The 7624-nt window shown below is 40.9% G+C and overlaps 1 non-coding gene across 1 annotated transcript; it reads left to right on the plus strand.

Moving 5' to 3' along the window:
• The first annotated feature begins 7251 nt into the window (after positions 1 to 7251).
• Positions 7252 to 7355, plus strand: LOC127743546 (small nucleolar RNA R71). Its single transcript, XR_008004933.1, has one exon. It is a non-coding gene; the product is annotated as a small nucleolar RNA R71 (small nucleolar RNA).
• Positions 7356 to 7624: the final 269 nt, after the last annotated feature.

Here is a 7624-nt window from a genome sequence, read left to right on the forward strand (position 1 = left end):
TGGATTCTATTCCGGCCTGACCGAGAACCGACAGATGATTAGCCATGCTGTGACAGAGCATAGGAACATTTTCACTGAGAGGATGGGAGGTAGCCATTGACAACGGTGAAACCCTACATACAGCTTGCCATGGAAGGAGCCCTGCATGCTTGAAGAAGAAGACAGTAGGAAAGCAGAGATTCAGAAGATGGAGCATCTCCAAAACCTCAACCTATTCTCCATTACTGCAAAACAAGTAACCATTTCATGTTCTTTTGCTTTTCACAATCAATCCTGATAATTTCTGATATCCTGACTAAGATTTACAAGATAACCATAGCTTGCTTCAAGCCGACAATCTCCGTGGGATCGACCCTTGCTCACGCAAGGTATTACTTGGACGACCCAGTGCACTTGCTGGTTAGTTGTGCGGGATTGCAAAAGTGTGATTGCAATTTTGTGCACCAGAGAGCATCATCCATCCTACTTGGAAGACCATTTTTGAGGACTTCTAGATTCAAGCTAGATGCCTACTCGGGAACATACTCATTTGAGATAAATGGGAGAGTCGTGAGTTGGTGGACGAAATTGTGATTGCCCTCTTTGTATTTGCATGAGATTTATTTAGTGGCTCCTTGGCATATGTGATCACAACTCCGTTCAACTTAACCAGCAAGTGTAATGGGTCATCCAAGTAATACCTTACGTGAGTAAGGGTCGATCCTACAGAGATTGTTGGTATGAAGCAAGCTATGGTCACCTTGTAAATCTCAGTTAGGCAGATTAAATGATTATGGATTTCAAAAATTAATAATAAAAAGAATATAAAATAGGATAGAAATACTTATGTAAATTAATGGTGGGGATTTCAAATAGGCGTGTGGAGATGCTAGAATCCTCTCGAATCTCTGTTTTCCTATTACTTTCATCCAATTCTTCTTACTCCTTTCCATGGCAAGCTGTATGTAGGGCATCACCGTCATCAATGGCTACTTTTCATCCTCTCGGAAAAATGGTCATATGCGCTGTCACTGCATGGCTAATCATCTGGAGGCATCACCCTTGACAATGGCTACATCCCATCCTCTCAGTGAAAATGGTCATATGCTCTGGCACAGCACGGCTAATCATCTGTCGATTCTCAATTAGGTTGGAATAGAATCCATTGATTCTTTTGCGTCTGTCACTAACGCTTATACCACGAAGATTCTGTTGGGGAATCTAAGAGATATGCGTCCGGCCTAAAGTAGAACGGAAGTGGTTGTCAGTCACGCGCGTTCATAGGTGAGAATGATGATGAGTGTCACGGATCATCACATTCATCAAGTTGAAGTGCAACGTATATCTTGGAATAAGAATAAAAGAGAATTGAATATAAAATAATAGTAATTGTATTAAAACTTGAGGTACAGCAGAGCTCCACACCCTTAATCTATGGTGTGTAGAAACTCCATCGTTGAAAATACATAAGTGAAAGGTTTAGGCATGGCCGAATGGCCAGCCCCCATGAAGGTGATCAAAAGACCGAATGGTCAAAAGACGTCTAATACAATAGTAACTTATCCTATTTATACCAGACTAGCTACTAGGGTTTACATGAGTAAGTAATTGATGCATAAATCCACTTCCAGGGCCCACTTGGTGTATGCTTGGGCTGAGCTTAATCTATCCACGAGATGAGGCTTTTCTTGGAGTTGAACGCCAAGTTGTAACGTGTTTTGAGCGTTCAACTCCGGGTCGTGACGTGTTTCTGGCGTTTAACTCCAGACAGCAGCATGTACTTGGCGTTGAGTGCCACTTTACGTCGTCAATTCCCGAATAAAGTATGAACTATTATATATTGCTGGAAAGCTCTGGATGTCTACTTTCCAACGCCATTGAGATCGCCCCAATTAGAGTTCTGTAGCTCCAGAAAATCTTTTTTGAGTGCAGGGAAGCCAGATTCCAACAGCATCAGCAGTCCTTTTGCCAGCCTTTTTCAGAATTTTGCTCAAGTCCCTCAATTTCAGCCAAAAATTACCTGAAATCATAGAAAAACATACAAACTCATAGTAAAGTCCAGAAATGTGAATTTAACATAAAAACTAATGAAAACATCCCTAAAAGTAGCTTGAACTTACTAAAAACTACCTAAAAACAATGCCAAAAAGCGTATAAATTATCCGCTCATCACAACACCAAACTTAAATTGTTGCTTGTCCCCAAGAAACTGAAAATCAAATAGGATAAAAAGAAGAGAACATACTTGTTGCTTGTCCCTAAGCAACTGAAAATCAAATAGGATAAAAAGAAGAGAACATACTATAAATCTCAAAATATCAATGAATATTAATTCTAATTAGATGAGCGGGACTTGTAGCTTTTTTACTTCTGAACAGTTTTGGCATCTCACTTCATCCTTTGAAGTTTAGAATGATTGGCATCTCTAGGAACTTAGAGTTCAGATAGTGTTATTGGTTCTCCTAGTTAAGTATGTTAATTCTTGAACACAGCTACTTTTATGAGTCTTGGCCGTGGCCTTAAGCACTTTGTTTTCCAGTATTACCACCGGATACATAAATGTCACAGACACATGACTGGGTGAACCTTTTCAGATTGTGACTCAGCTTTGCTAGAGTCCCCAGTTAGAGGTGTCCAGAGCTCTTAAGTACACTCTTTTGCTTTGGATCACGACTTTTAACCACTCAATCTCAAGCTTTTCACTTGGACCTTCATGACACAAGCACATGGTTAGGGACAGCTTGATTTAGCCGCTTAGGCCTAGATTTTATATCCTTGGGCCCTCCTATCCATTGATGCTCAAAGCCTTGGATCCTTTTTTACCCTTGCCTTTTGGTTTTAAGGGCTATTGGCTTTTTCTGCTTGCTTTTTCTTTTTCTATTATTTTTTTCGCCAATTGTTTTTTTCGCAAGCTTTTTGCTTTTTCACTGCTTTTTCTTGCTTCAAGAATCAATTTCATGATTTTTCAGATCATCAATAACATTTCTCTTTATTCATCATTCTTTCAAGAGCCAACAGTTTTAACATTCATAAACAACAAGATCAAAAATATGCACTGTTCAAGCATTCATTCAGAAAACAAAAAGTATTGTCACCACATAAATATAATTAAACTAAATTCAAGGATAAATTCGAAATTCATGTACTTCTTGTTCTTTTGAATTAAAACATTTTTCATTTAAAGAGAGGTGGCGGATTAATGGAATTTATTCATAGCTTTAAGACATAGTTACTAACTACTAATGATCATGAAGTAGAGACACAAAACATAGATAAACACAATATTCAAAACCGAAAACAGAAAGAAATAAAGAACAAGGAATGAATCCACCTTTAGTGGCGTCTTCTTCTTGAAGGACCAACAATGTCCTTAAGCTCTTCTATGTCCCTTCCTTGCCTTTGTTGCTCCTCCCTCATTGCTCTTTGATCTTCTCTTATTTCATGGAGAATGATGGAGTGCTCATGATGCTCCACCTTTAATTGTTCCACATTGTGGCTCAAATCTTCTAAGGAAGTGTTGAGTTGTTCCCAATAGGTGTTGGGAGGAAAATGCATCCCTTGAGGCATCTCAGGGATTTCTTGATGATGAGCTTCCTCATGCATCTCTTGAGATCCATGGAGGATCTCTCTTGCTTGCTCCATCCTCTTCTTGGTGATGGGCTTATCCTCTTCAATGGGGATGTCTCCTTCTATGATAACTCCAGCTGAGTAACATAGATGGCAAATAAGGTGAGGAAAAGCTAGCCTTGCCATGGTGGAGGGTTTTTCGGCTATTTTATAGAATTCATTGGAGATGACTTCATGAACTTCTACTTCCTCTCCAATCATAATGCTAAGAATCATGATGGCCCGATCCACAGTAACTTCAGATCGGTTGCTAGTGGGAATGATGGAGCGTTGAATGAACTCCAACCATCCTCTAGCTACAGGCTTGAGGTCCAGTCTTCTTTGTTGAACTGGCTTGCCTTTGGAGTCTCTTTTCCATTGAGCTCCTTCCACACATATGTCCATTAGGACTTGGTCCAACCTTTGATTAAAGTTGACCCTTCTAGTGTAGGGGCGTACATCTTCTTGCATCATGGGCAAGTGGAACGCCAACCTTACATTCTCTGGACTAAAATCTTAGTATTTTCCCCGAACCATTGTGAGATAATTCTTTGGACTCGGGTTCATACTTTGATCATGGTTCCTAGTGATCCATGCATTGGCATAGAACTCTTGAACCATTAAGATTCTGACTTGTTGCATGGGGTTGGTTAAGACTTCCCAACCTCTTCTTCGGATCTCATGTCGGATCTCTGGATACTAATTTTTCTTGAGCTTGAAAGGGACCTCAGGGATCACCTTCTTCTTTGCCACAACATCATAGAAGTGGTCTTGATGGCTTTTGGAGATGAATCTTTCCGTCTCCCATGACTCGGAGGTGGAAGCTTTTGTCTTCCCTTTTCCTTTTCTAGAGGATTCTCCGGCCTTAGGTGCCATTGATGGTAATGGAAAAACAAAAAGCTTATGCTTTTTCCACACCAAACTTAAAATATTGCTCGCCTTCGAGCAAGGGAAGAAAGAAGAGAAGAAGAAGAAGAAGAAAATATGGAGGAGAAGGGGGAGTGTAGGTTTCGGCCAAGGTAGAGAAGAGGGGGTTGTGTTGTGTGAAAATGAAGTGGAATGGAGGGGTTTATACAGGAAAAGGGGAAAGTGTTTTTGAATTTGAAGGTAGGTGGGGTTTATGGGGAAGAGTGGATGGATGTGAGTGGTGAAGGGGGTAATTGGGAAGAGAGATGGATGCGAGTGGTGAAGAGGTGATGGGGAAGAGAGATTGAGGTGATTGGTGAAGGGTTTTGGAAAAGAGTGTTTATTGGGAGGAGAGATTTAGAGATTGAAGTTGTTGGGAAGTGTGACATGGGGAAGAGTGTTATAGGATTAGGAGGTAAGGTGGGAATATGTTAAGTGTGGATCCTGTGGGGTCCACAGATCCTGAGATGATCCTGTAGGGTCCACAGATCCTGAGGTGAACCTGTGGGGTCCACAGATCCTGAGGTGTCAAGGAATTACATCCCTGCACCAAATAGGCAAGAAAAAATGCCTTTGCATACCATTCTGGCATTTAAACGCCGAGGTGATGCACGTTCTGGGCGTTCAATGCCCATGTGAAGCATGTTCTGGGCGTTCAACGCCCATGTGTAGCATGTTTCTGGCGTTGAACGCCAGTTCCATGCTTGTTACTGGCGTTCAGCGCCAGCTTTTCTCAAGGCACATTCCTAGCGTTCAAATGCCAGAATGTTGCTTGTTTCTGGCGTTCAGCGCCAGATTCATGCTCTGTTCTGGCATTGAACGCCAGCCAGATGCTCCTCATTGGCGTTGAACGCCGGTCTGCCTTTCCTCCAGGGTGTGATTTTTCTTCTGCTGTTTTTGATTCTGTTTTTAATTTTTATATTTTTTTCGTGACTCCTCATGATCATGTACCTAATAAAACACAAAATAACAATAAAATAAAATAAAAATTAGATAAATAAAAATTGGGTTGCCTCCCAACAAGCGCTTCTTTAATGTCAATAGCTTGACAGTGGGCTCTCTTGGAGCCACAAGGTGATCAGGTCAATGTTGTATAGTTCCAACACCAAACTTAGAGTTTGGATATGGGGTCTTAACACCAAACTTAGAGTTTGGTTGTGGCCTCCCAACACCAAACTTAGAGTTTGACTGTGGGGGCTCTTCTTGACTCTGAATTGAGAGAAGCTCTTTGTGCTCACTCTCTTTTGTCACAGAGGGATGTCCATGTGCCTTAAACACAAGGTAGTCCCCATTCAATTGAAGGACTAATTCACCTCTGTTGACATCTACCACAGCTTCTGCTATGGCTAGGAAAGGTCTTCCAAGGATAATGCATTCATCCTCTTCCTTCCTGTGTCTAAGATTATGAAATCAGCAGGGATGTAAAGGCCTTCAACCTTTACTAACACGTCCTCTACTATTCCATAAGCTTGTCTTAATGACTTGTCTGCCAATTGTAATGAGAACAAGGCAGGTTGTACCTCAATAATCCCCAGCTTCTCCATTACAGAGAGTGGCATAAGATTTATCCCTGACCCCAGATCACATAGAGCTTTTTCAAAGGTCATGGTGCCTATGGTACAAGGTATGAAGAACTTGCCAGGATCTTGTCTCTTTTGAGGTAAAATTTGCTGAATCCATGTATCTAGTTCACTAATGAGCAAGGGAGGTTCACTTTCCCAAGTCTCATTACCAAACAACTTGGCATTCAGCTTCATGATAGCTCCTAAATATTGAACAACTTGCTCTCCAGTCACATCTTCATCCTCTTCAGAGGAAGAATAGTCATCAGAGCTCATGAATGGCAGAAGGAGATTTAATGGAATCTCTATGGTCTCTATATGAGCCTTAGATTCCCTTGGATCCTTAATAGGAAACTCCCTCTTGCTTGAGAGACGTCCCAGGAGGTCTTCCTCACTAGGATTTTTGTCTTCCTCCTCCCTTGTGTATTTGGCCATATTGATTACATCAATGACCTTGCACTCTCCTTTTGGATTCTCTTCTGTATTGCTTGGGAGAATACTGGGAGGAGTTTCAATAACTTTCTTACTCAGCTGGCCTACTTGTGCCTCCAGATTTCTGATGGAGGATCTTGTTTCACTCATGAAACTGAAAGTGGCTTTTGACAAATCAGAGACTATATTAGCTAAATTAGAAGTGTTTTATTCTGAATTCTCTGTCTGTTGCTGAGAAGATGATGGATATGGCTTACTATTGCTTAGCCTATTGCGTCCACCATTGTTAAAGCCTTGTTGAGGCTTTTGTTGATCCTTCCATTAGAAATTTGGATGATTTCTCCATGATGAATTATAGGTGTTTCCATAAGGTTCACCCATGTAATTTACCTCTGCTATTGCAGGGTTCTCAGGATCATAAGCTTCTTCAGAAGCTATCTCTTTAGTATTGTTGGATGCATTTTGCCATCCATTCAGACTTTGAGAGATCATGTTAACTTGTTGAGTCAACACTTTGTTCTGAGCCAATATGGCATTCAGAGCATCAATCTCAAGAACTCCTTTCTTCTGAGGTGTCTCATTATTCATGGAATTCCTCTCAGAAGTGTACATGAATTGGTTATTTGCAACCATGTCAATTAGTTCTTGAGCTTCTGCAGGCATTTTCTTTAGGTGAATGGATCCACCTGCAGAATGGTCCAATGACATTTTCGAAAACTTAGATAGACCATAATAGAATATATCTAATATGGTCCATTCTGAAAACATGTCAGATGAACACCTTTTGGTCAACTGCTTGTATCTTTCCCAAGCTTCATAGAGGGATTCACCAACTTTTTGTTTAAAGGTCTGAACATCCACTCTAAGCTTGGTCAGCTTTTGAGGAGGAAAGAATTTATCCAAGAAAGTCGTGACCAGCTTATCCCAGGAGTCCAGGCTATCCTTAGGTTGTGAATCCAACCATATTCTAGCTTTGTCTCTTACAGCAAAAGGGAAAAGCATGAGCCTGTAGACTTCAGGATCTACTCCATTCGTCTTTACAGTCTCACAAATCTGCAAGAACTCAGTTAAAAACTGGTAAGGATCTTTAGATGGAAGTCCATAAAACTTGCAATTTTGTTGCATTAAAGCAACTAGTT

Source organism: Arachis duranensis, chromosome 10 (assembly GCF_000817695.3).
Source record: "Arachis duranensis cultivar V14167 chromosome 10, aradu.V14167.gnm2.J7QH, whole genome shotgun sequence".
Classification (NCBI taxonomy): Eukaryota; Viridiplantae; Streptophyta; class Magnoliopsida; order Fabales; family Fabaceae; genus Arachis; species Arachis duranensis.